The sequence below is a fragment of the Fukomys damarensis genome, unplaced genomic scaffold, assembly GCF_012274545.1.
Source record: "Fukomys damarensis isolate Sample0158 unplaced genomic scaffold, DMR_v1.0_HiC HiC_scaffold_11, whole genome shotgun sequence".
Classification (NCBI taxonomy): domain Eukaryota; kingdom Metazoa; phylum Chordata; class Mammalia; order Rodentia; family Bathyergidae; genus Fukomys; species Fukomys damarensis.
The window spans coordinates 42,982,901-42,994,149 of record NW_022900923.1 but is presented as its reverse complement, the minus strand read 5'-3'; the positions used below and the strand labels follow the sequence as shown (position 1 = coordinate 42,994,149).

The 11,249-nt window shown below is 51.4% G+C and overlaps 1 protein-coding gene across 2 annotated transcripts in view; it reads left to right on the top strand.

Annotated features, from left to right (window-relative positions):
* Window positions 1–91: 91 nt before the first annotated feature.
* Window positions 92–11,249, top strand: part of Pik3c2b (phosphatidylinositol-4-phosphate 3-kinase catalytic subunit type 2 beta) — a 62,427-nt gene continuing 51,269 nt past the window's right edge. The window contains exons 1-2 of one of the 2 annotated variants that reach the window (XM_010613014.3): window positions 92–382; window positions 10,519–10,665. The gene's annotated coding sequence lies outside the window, so the exon portion shown is untranslated. Of the gene's footprint in view, window positions 383–10,518; window positions 10,666–11,249 lie in introns of those variants that run through there. The other variant, XM_010613015.3, reaches the window with a different exon arrangement.

Here is an 11,249-nt window from a genome sequence, read left to right as displayed (position 1 = left end):
GGGGGAAATCACAGGACGCCTCGCGAGGCTGCAGAGGTGGGCGGGTGCGGTGGGGAGCTCGGAGGCTTGGCAGGCTCCTGGGCTGTGGAAAGAGGTTACCAAACGTGCGTGTGTGCGTGTGCGATCTGCCATTGCTCTTCAGGCCAACTTGTCGCCTTCCATCTCCACCCTCCTTTGGGTCTCTGTAGCTGCCCTGCCTGGATGGAATCTATTGTCTCTGCCCGCTCTGTGGTTTTTTCTCAGCCCAGCTGGGGAGTTCTGAGCCGGCCAGTCCCAGCAAGGCACCGGAGATTCTGCAGCACAGCTACCGCAGCTCCCAGAAGTGGGCTGGCGCCACCCCTTCTCTTTCTAAACTACCTGACTGGGATGTGGCCAAGCAGATGTAAGCAATTTGCACTGAATTCCAGCCCTTTCTCAGTTCTGAATGAAAACTTAACTCTATTGCTGCCCTGTCCTCGAACGATGTAAGGAAGACGAACAGCCTAGGGAGTGACCGCCCTGACCCCCAATGCTTTTCCTTTCCCCCACTGTGGCTGCAGATCCCGGAACACGGGCCACGAACCTTTGGACTCTCAGCTCCTCTGGGGTTGTGTCCTCGGAAAAACTAAATGGAGGCATATTTTATGGCTCTGCTTGGCAGCTGGTGGCTCTGAGCTGGAACCCTGGACCCGGGCTGTGGCTGCTTCTCTCTTGGCTTTTGAGTGAGTTTGATTTCCAGGGCTCTGCACTTCCTGCTGAGTGTGGGTGTGATCAAGCTCTCACCTGGTGGAGAGGCAGATTGTTCATCTTCCTTTGCTCTGGGGCTGAGTGAGGAGGGCCCGGGAGGCAGGCCGGGGTGAGAAGTGTCAGTTCATCTGAAGCCCTGGGCATTTTTCTGGGTGCTCCTTTTTGAACTTTCCCAGCAGTCTGGAATGCCTGTGGCCTAGTTGTGTTCTGACAAACACTCCGAGCCCAAGGGGTGCATGATTCTCTCTCTGATGCCCCACCCTCCCTAAGCCTGGTACTCTGCAGATGTCTCGTGTCCATGGTCCCTCAGCCTAGACAGTCGTGAGGGCCATTGGAGTCTCTGTTCTCTTTGGGGTTTGTAGCTTGATACAAACTTCCAGCTCCTCGTGTTCTCGTCACATGTGAGCCTGAACAACACCATGTGAGACGACACCGCGGAGAAAACAGTGTCCGGAGGCACAGGCTGGCGTCCAAGTGCAACTTGCTCCCCAGCTGTGTGAGCACCGACAGTCTGTGCGCCTGTCTGTTCACATACTTGTAAAATGGGGGGATACGTGGCCCACAGGTTGTTTTATGGGTGAAATACTTACCGTGATGGGGTGAGTAAAATTGTGTATGCAAAAGCACTCCGGGAAGCACAGTGAGCTCCGCAAATGTTGGTGGTTCATCCTGGGTTTGGGGATGGCAGAGCAGTCGGCGGTGTGGATGGGGAGGGGCGGAGGCTGTGGAGTAGGGAACGTTCCAGAGCTTTCCTGCGTGGCTGAGGGAAGACTGACGTGATGACATGAAGGCAGTCATTCCTTAAGTCTTCCTCAGAAATAGAGTGGGGCGGGTGAGAACCGGGAAAGATGGAGTGGTTGCTTAGTATCTGTAGAGAGCTGGGGAGGGACGGACACCTTCTCAGGGCTGGCTGCTGCCTGTAGACGGGGTAGCGCTGAGCTGGCAGGTGACGGGACAGCTGACACTGCCTGACAGCAGCCAGTGTGTAAGTGACAGATGGGGTGTGGAGCAGCGTCTTCCTGCCCACCCTGTGCTCATAACCGGTGAGCCACTGCCAGACATGCGGGGTCTTCAGAGAACAGGAAGGAGGGGCAGAGCTGCAGGATTCACTTGTACAGGGTTCCCAAATGGCTGTGAGAGGGCCCCAGACGGGAACCTCCCAAGGACGAGTCCCTCCATCTGGCCCCCGCTAGTCTCCTCATTTTAGGTGTCCCTCCTTGTGCTGTACCTTCTTCAAAACACTGCTTAGCCCCTTTTCTCCTGGGCCTTCCTCTTTAACCCTAGCCAGTCCTAGTCACTAGAGCCTAAGCACTGTCGTCCCCCACAGATATCTCTTTGACATTGCCTTCTTTAAAAAAATTTTTTTGGGTACGTGTTTGAAGCGCACGGTGATTTGGTTCCTCGTGGTGAGTTGGTAATGTACATAACACATCTTTTTTCATCCTCTTCCCAGCTCTCCATCTATCGGTCCCCTTCTTTTTTGAAAAAAAAAAAAAAACTTTCTCCGTATTTCCTATTATCTATCTTTTATTTTTCTCTCGTTTCTATTTTGAGTTTTTCATATAGGAGAAACCATGCAATGTTTAAGTTTGTGTGTGGCTGATTTATTTCATTTAACATGATCTCTAGGTACATCTGTTATCCTACAGGTGATTCAGGTTTATCCTTTATTGCAGAGTAGTTCTCCATTATGTACAAATGCCAGTTTCTTCATCCGTTCTTCTGATGATGGGCGTATAGGCCACTTGCAAGATTCAGCTGCTCTGAGTTGTGTGGTTCTACACATGGGTATGTGTGGATCATAGCAACATGATGTGTTTAAATCTTTCAGGAACACACCTAGATAGGGAATAGTTGGCTCAAATGGAATTCTATGTTTAGATTTTTGAGGGATCTCCATACTGATTTCCACAGTGGTTCAACTAGTTTACATTCCCGCCAGCGACATAGAAGGGTTCCTTTTCCCCACAGCCTCGCCAGCATTTGTTATTGTTTGATTTGTTGACAAATCAAAATCTGTGCTTTCTGGAGTAAAGTGGAATCTTGGTGGTGTTTTAATTGCTCTCATGGCTGAGATGTTGAACATTTTTTTATGCATTTCTTCTGTAAAGTGTCCGATTCAGTTGTTCCTTTTCTTCTCGGCAGTTCTTCTGTCTGTGCTTTGTTCCTGAGTCTGCCTCCGCCCCAGTGAGGCCTGTCATTGAGGTTACTTTCTGACCCGTTGCATCCTTTCCCTGATGAGAGCTACGCCGCGCTTGTGGTTCTCTCCTCAGGTCCGGGGAAGCCTGCGACCAGGAATAGCTTGCCTGGGAGGGTTCTTTCCTGCCTGTCCGCCTGTCTCCCTTTCCCACTCACTAGTTGGTATCCTTTGCAGTAAACCAGCAGGCATAACAGTGAGGGGAAAATAATAGAGGGCCAAAGAGATTCTGTGTTCTTTTTTTTTTTGGTACTGGGAATTGAACTCAGGACCTTATGCTTGTGAGGCAGGTGGTGGAACTACTGAGTTAAATCCCTGTCCCCAAGATACTATTTTTAAACACTTTTTTATTTTATTTTGCGGGGGTGGAACCTGGTATGAACTTGGGACCTTATGCTTGTGAGGCAGGCGGCGGCACCACTGAGCTAAATCCCTGGCCAAAGAGATTCTATTTTGAAATGCTACAGTTCTCCTTGCTCAATAGGAGAAACAGGCAGGAGCTCTTGTCTTGGTTCACAAACTGACCTCAAGCCAGGTGACAGCAGGGATAGATCTTTCAGCAGTTGCCATCTCCCTGCTGCCCTGAAAACCAAGCATCTGTCCTCTTCTGGAGTGGCCAGGCAGTTGTGTCTTCTAGGGGGGATGGATGTCAGGTGAGTAGAATGCCTTGGGAACAGGTGAGGTTGCCTGCAAATTAGATGTGGTGGGGACTTGAAAGAAAGCAAAGAGCTGGGTGTGGTGGCGCACGCCTATAATCCCAGCACTGGGGAGGCTGAGGCAGGAGGATGTCATGAGTTTGAGACCAGCCTGGGCTACATAGCAAGTACCAGGGCAGTCTGAACTGTCTCAAAAAAAAAAAAAAGAACACTGCAGCCAGAGTGTTAGATTTCCACTCTAGGTCCTAATAAGGTGGGTTCATTTTATTTTACTTTTTGATATTGAGCACTGAACCCAGGGCCTTCACACTGAGCTAAGTCCACAGCCCCCCAGTCCTAGTCCTCCTCTTTTTTTATTCTTTATTTTGTGGCAAGGTCTCACTAAGTCATAAGTTCCTCAGGCTGGGCTTGAACTTGTGATTCTCCTGCCACAGCCTCCCTGAGTGCTGGGATTCAGGCGTGGATCACCGCACCTGGCTAAAGAAAGCAAATTTTTTTAAGTTAAGAGAATGAATAGAGATCACATAAATGTGTATAATTATGACTTATCAATTAATAGAAATTTAAAAGTTAAATTCCATTAAGAAAAGAAAGAAATGGAGATGAAGGCCAATCATGGTGGCACGTGTCTGCAATCCCAGCTCTCAGGAGGCTGATGCAGGAGGCTTTGTTTTTTTTTTTGTTTTGTTTTTTTGTATCGGGGATCGAACTCACGTCCTTGTGTTTTCAAGGCAGGCGGTTGAACCACTGAGCCAAGTCCCCAGCCCCAGGAGGCTCTTTTTGAGTTTAAGGCCATCCTGAACTACATAGCAAGAATCTGTCTCAAAAACAAAGCCAAAAAAGAAAGAAGTAGAGGTAAAGGGAGGAAGGAGAATAAGTGAGAGAAAAAAAATGTAGTTCCTTGACAAGAGGCTCTGAGATACGGAATGGTTCCAAAGAGTTGGCAAATTCTCAGAAGTCTGCTTTGACTCTGTTGCAGGTGATCCCCACAAACAAGGCAAATACAGACATCCCTGGGCAAGTTCAGGTACACAGAGAGGAGAGAGCACACGGTGAAAAGTAGTCAGATCGTGTCCACCTGTAGTGCCCTGAACTGTGTGTGTGTGTGGTACTGGGGATCGAACTCTGCCCCTTGCAAGGCAGGTGGCAGAACCACTGAGCCAAATCCCCAACCCCATAGTGCCCTGAACATTATCTTCTCTTCAGCCCCAACCTGGGAGAAAACAGGTGATGATGAAATTGTTCCCCCTTTATGAATGGAGAAAAGGAGATTTAGAAAGGTTAAGAAACATGCGCAAGATTGTACAACTAGTTAGAGAAGACCCCACATTGTTTTTTTTTCCTTTTGGTTTGGGGTCCCCCCTCCCCCACAGTGCTGGGTAGGAATCCAGGGCCTCATTCCTCTTAGACAAGTCCTCTGCCCCTGGGCCACATCCCCAGCCCCAGAGCCCAAGTTTGAGTCTAAGTCAGGATACCTCTAGACCTTATGTTTCTTCTGTGCTGTATAGAGGACCTGAGAGAAAAATATCAAGGAAGCCCAAGTCCTGAATGAGATAGCCAAGAGTTAAGTAACAACAGAAGCGGCTCTGAAAGTCATCTCTGGGAAAGGATGTGATCTCAAAGGGTTAAGTCTGGCGGATAATTTTTGGTTTTTTTGGTACCAGGGGTTGAACTCGGGACCTTGCACTTGTGAGGCAGGCAGTGGAACCACTGAGCTAAATCCCTAGCCCCTGTTTTGGCTTTTTTTGAGACCGGGTCTTTGTAGTTCAGGCTGTCCTCTAACTCACTGTGTAGCCCAGGCTGGCCTTGAACTTGCAGTGATATTCCTCCCTTGCCCTTCTGAGTGCTGGGATTACAGGCGTGCACCACCACACTGGGCCTGTCAGATAATGTTAAAAGGGAGTGCATTCATTGATTTATTCATTCAACAGAGTTTGTAGTTTAGCTTCATTCAGCTATTAGGACTTTGAATGCCCAGCATTACCCTTCTCAGTGTACCGGGGCGGAGACAGGTGGGGTCTCTGTAAGGTTTAGTGCCCTAAGCCTACGGTAAACCAATCTTCTTTATTTGGCTGGTGGGATTTCTACCCAGGGAATTGCTTGGAGATATAATGTGGCTGAACTCAAGGAAAGTTTGAGAGGGACCTTTGCAATATTCTTGTGAATAATATAGTGTGGAAACAAAAAGCTGGTTAATTTTTCATTCAAGAAAAATACCTTCAGATCCATTTCCACAGTCATTCATTCTTCAAATGAGGGGCAAAAAGTTGGGTAGATGGGTAAGAGTGTGGCTGTGGAGCCAGGCCCTTCAGGCTCAAAGTCTGGCCCCACCAAGCTGTGTGGCCTTGAGAGAGTCACTTAGTTTATCTGTGCTTCAGGGCTGGGGATGTAGCTCAGTGTGAGACGCTTGCCTGGCTTACAGAAGGCCCTGGGTTTTATCCCCAGCAACACAACATATACACACATTACCTATGCTTCTGTGTTCCCCTGGGTAAGACGGGGGAAATGAGAGTATGGGGTGGGTCGGGGCAGGCGTCGTGGGGGACTTGTTAAAATGAAGTGAGTTAATTCGTGAACTACTTAGAGGGATGGCTGCTTCCTGTCAGTAGGGGCTGATGGTTAGGATCTTTTATCACCCCTCCATAGCAAGTTAATGCTCATCTTGGGGGTGCAACTTTGAATCCAGTGTGGTCCCTGACCTTGAGGTGAATGGATGAGTTTCTTCAGGGAAGTAGCTAATGAGAGGGTGCCCTGAGAGTCTAATCTCGCAGACTTGTAGAAACTAAGACCAGCAGCCGGAAGATTTCAGGTCTGTGAACTCAGACTCTGGTAAGTGCTAGGGGGTGCCTACCTGGACACCTTACAATTTGACTCAACCTCTGATCCTGCAAGGAGGTCCTTGTCAGACCACCCTCAGAGCACAGTGCTTCATCTTTTGGTCCTGAGGGGTGACTTGTGTGAAACACTGTGCTGGGCTGGGGTGGAAAAATCATTTTATTTTCCCCTGTAGTCATTGGTTCTCTTATCTTCCAAACTACATTTGGTTTTTTATTTTAACTTTTTGTTTTTTATATGTATGTTTTTGGTTTTGGGTTTTTTGGTGCTAGATGATGAACCCAAGGGTGCTTGGGGTGTGTGTGTGTTTCAAGTGGCCTGGGAGTGTCCTGGAGTGTGGAAGGAGAGCATAGGCGTGTTCCAGAATATTTGCCAACATCTGTGTGAACTTTCCATCTGACGTGCCTGGGTTTCTGTAGCAAGATGAGAAAAAGATTTTGAATTTTGGGCTCACTCCAGATTCAGTTTAATTTTTTTTTTTTTTTTTTTTTTTTTTTTTTCTTCTTCTTTCTGGAGGATCAAACTCGGGACCTTGCACTTGTGAGGCAGGCGTGGTGCCACTGAGCTAAATCCCCGGCCCCTTCAGTTTAATTCTTGATTCTATCCCTTCCGGGTTGAGTGACCTTGGGGAAATGATTCAATCCCTTTCCTGTTTTCTAGCTTCCTCATCTGTGAAAGAAGGATAATAATACACACATTTAAGGACTCTTGTGAGGATTGCATAGAACAATACCTGGCACAAAAGTCTAGAGGAAGTAAAAGGCCTGTTTCCTTCCCTTTCTGAGGTGGGTCATATCCATTGCCATTTCTGCGCCTCCTTCCCTTCTCCCACCTCCTCTGCCTCTCCTCAGTGGCCTTGCTGTGGTCAGCGGTCATCACAGTGGGCATCTCTCTGCAGTGTCCAAAGTGCAGACTTGGGAATGGCATTTACACATGCTGTAAAGGTATTTCAGCCCGGCTCCTGCGGGTTATTGGCTCCACGGTCCCTGCTCACACGGTCACACCCTGCCTACTCTCACCCAGCTGCAAGTGATGTCAGCGTCTCCCTGCCGAGAAGGGGCCCTCCTGCCTGTGGCTGCCCTGGGAGACCCTGGGTGAGGGTCCCCCTTGCAAGAGCACTGTGAGGCAGGGCTGGAAGTGGCAGTGTGCTGCACAGTGCCAGGGGCTGCCCCTCTGTCAAGTGTCCCCCTTGTCAAGTGTGGACTTGGGCTGTCTTTAGGGAGACGTCTGTCTCTTGTGAGACCTTCCTGTGCAATTTGGGGGACAGGAGTTTGGAGAGAGGCATTAGGGCCTATGCAGAGCAACTGTGAAAGGATTGATGCGATTCCTTCCTTGCTTTTCCCCACCCACTACTCCAAGTCACTGTCTGAAAATCTTTGGGACCTGTATGCATAGAGATGCAGAACACTCACTTTAATACCGTTTTCAGCAAAGGTGTTGGCTCTCAGGCCCCCAGACATCAGAGCGACCATTTAAGTATGTAGGCGCGCGCACACACACACACACACACACACACACACACACGGGACCTTGAAAGATTACAAGGGGGAGCAGGGAAGGCTGCTGAGGAGCTTGGGTGGGGAAGCAAAGAGGAGGAGGAGAAGCAGCAGGGTAAGAGGAAGCATGCCGAGCACCGGATGGTAGCCAGGCTCTGAGGCCCAAGAGAACTAGAACACCGGCAGACCCTTCCCTGCCGGATGCGCACACAAGCGGGGCTGAGAGGTAACTGAAACCCGACAGTGCCACCTGTCCACGGTTCTGCCAGGCTGATTGGCACCATGGCTGGAACCACCTGTGGTCTGCTCCCTCCTAAGTGCCCTGCCTGTGGTTTGGGGGCTCGGGGCCCTGAGAGGCTCTCTAGGAGTGAGGATGTCATTTCTGTCCCTTAGGACCCTGCACCCTGAGTTGGTTTTCTCTATTGACTGGTATAGATTCAAACTCCTGGTCCATCCTCTGATTCCATGTCCTTGCTGACCTGGAGCAGGACCCTCCCGGCTGACACCAGGGGCTGTAAGGGATTCTAGCTGGGAAACTCGATGGTCCTAGGGGAAGGCTGGTCTAAGAATGGCCAGGGCCAGGGTCAGGGTCAGGAGATCAGTAATTCAGAACTATCTCATGGGCAGCACTGGGAGCTCTCTTCTCCAGAGGCTGGAGATGCCTGGGCCCAGGAACCTGGCCAGGGAGGCCTGAAGTAGAAACTCACCACCTCCCTCTTCGTGGGTCACTCTTCCCTGGGACATTTGCAGGGGCTGTTGGGGGTTGGGGAATTCCCCTCTTCAGACTCTGTTCTTTGAATGCAAATATCTCTGGGAGGGAATCATACCTTGGCCTCTGATACCCTGGTGCAAATTAGTGTCAGGTGTCTGGTGGTGTTGTGATTCATTTTTTTCTGGACTGAAATATGGGGTCTGCTTGCAAGCTGATTCCCCTTTCCTTGGTGACCCTCATCTGTGGGGCCTCCCTCCTGACTTAGGAAATAGTGTCTGCCCCTGGGACCTGCCGGAGGGCCTGGGGAAAAGGCCTTCTTGGAGCTCTGGCCTGAGTCTTCCTCCCAGGCATTCTCCCTGGTCCTCTCCTGGGTGCTGAGATTGTCCTGAGTGGGTGTGCCAGAGGGCACAGAGGAAGGGCCTGCTTGGACAAAGGCCCAAATTGTCCCTGGACCTGGGAGGTCTTGTTTCCGCCTTATTTTGGGTTCAAACTTCATCTAATTTTCTCAGGCATCTTTGCCATGTGACATCTTATGGTCTGGGCCAACCTTCTCTCTCTCTCTCTCTCTCTTTTTTTGGTACTGGGAATCGAATGCAGGACCTTGTGCTTGTGAGGTAGGCGGTAGCACCCCTGAGCTAAATCCCCGGCCCCAGCCTTCTCTCTTGAGGAGAGTGATTAATTGAAGATGATCTGCTCTGTGATCTGACCTCATGTCTGTGTTGCTGGTTTCAGCGTGCTGTGGTGACAGAGGGACAATGGGCCAGACTTGGGGACACGTGGTGCTGAGCTTGCCTTGGCCCGGTGTGGGGCCGGGCTGGTCCTCATCCGGTACCGTGGACGGCTGGCTGGGCCCTCGCTCTCCGCCTGTTTCTGCTTGACTTCCTTTGGCCTCCTGAGAGCCTGGCAGGTAGCCACGCAGCTGCCTCTGCCCACCCGGCTGCCGGCCCGCCTTCTCCCCTTGGAGTGCGCGATCTTTCCGGGTGCTATCCCTCTGTCTCGGGGCGCCAGCTCCCCTGTACTGAGTGTGCTTGTGAGGAGAGCACAGTGTGGGGCCCGAGATCACCACCACAGTAGCCTCTCCAACATGACTTCTCCCCACTCTGCGGCGCTCTGGTGTGACACCCAGGGCAGAGCCCTTCACCCGTAGGGGACCTCGCCTTCCTCCTCTGTAGCAGAAAGGAGGGCTTTGTCATCCAGAAGAGAGATAACCTTTCCAGGTGTCTGAGAAGTTGTGGCCAGAAAACTCTCAGGAAGTCCTTATAATTGAATGAACTGGCGATGCTCGCTAAGAATAAACAGGGTTGGCCCCAGCAGAGCCTCTTTCAGAGGACGTGCTCGTGGCATCTGTCAGTACCCTCTGGGGAGTCCCGTGCCTTTGCAGGTGCCCTGCCATCCATCGCCATCCCTGTGCCCAGGGGGTGCACCCTACCTGGACACACCCCTCGGCACGGCCGCCTCTCTCTGGGCAGACACCCGCCAGCGTGTGAGGACTTAGGGAGTCCCCACGAGGCAGATCTCTCACTGCCGCTCGCTTCTTCCCTTCGGCACATCCTCCAGGCGGAGCAGGGCCTTGTGGGTCTGTTCTTCCCTCACTTTGCTGCCCTGGCAGGCGGGGAAACAGCTGTGACCTGCTTTATGGACTCTTTCCCAGGCATCCTCCTCTGGGGAGTTTTCTCTGCCCATGCAGGAATCCTGGAGAACTGGATTCCACAGGGCCAGAGCCGGGCAAGCTGAAGCTGCCTGGAGGTAACAAGTGACAGTGGGGGCCTTGTAGGAGGCCTGGGTTTGCAGAGTGGGTCGAAGCCAAGCTGAGGGTGAGGGTGGCAGTTAGGAGTGAGGGCCAGGGAGAGCTGCTGTGTCTCCGCTCCCACAGTACCGTCTCACATGTCTTCTCAGCCGCTGGCCTGCACAGCACCTTCAGAGAAAGTCGGCTCCTGCGTTGTCACTGTCTGGAAACGTGTACTGGTTTTCAAATTTGGGACGAGCTGGTGTGAGAGCTGCACGGGATAAGACTCAGGAGTCCTGTGCTGGAGGCCACAGTTGGTAAGGGGAGATCGTCCGGGACCTTCCCTTGTCCTCTCTGCCTTCCTGCCCTACCCTCTCTCCAGTGGGTGGGGGGAAGAGGAAGCTGGAGTCCTCCCTACTCCCGTGCTGGGGGGCACCCGGCTCTTGGGACTATATGGGTGTGGCAAGACGGGGAGGAGAAAGCAGGAGGAGCAGACCAGACAGGGGCAGTGTGGCTGCACTGGCTCCTGGGATGATTCCGGGTTAGGAAACTATACACTGCCAAGGCTTTTCTGTCCCCGTTTGCCAGAAGTTCGTTCAGCCGGTTGCCAGCTCCCGGTTCCTGGCTTTGTGATCTGAGTTGCCAGCTCCGGAGGAAGGAAGGTTGTGAGAGGAGCCACGAGCTGCCTTACCTCCTCCATCCCTGTCTGTCCTCCTGTTGAGAGCCCAGAGGCTGCAGGGTGTGTGGCAGAGCTGCGATCTTCATGGGTTCCACGTGTGCCTGTGGATAGACCCAAATGTGGGGCCGGAGATTTAGCTCAGTGATTCTGTCACCTGCCTTGCAAGCATAAGGACCGGAGTTTGATCCCCAGTACCAAAAAAAAAAAAAAAAAAAAAAAAAA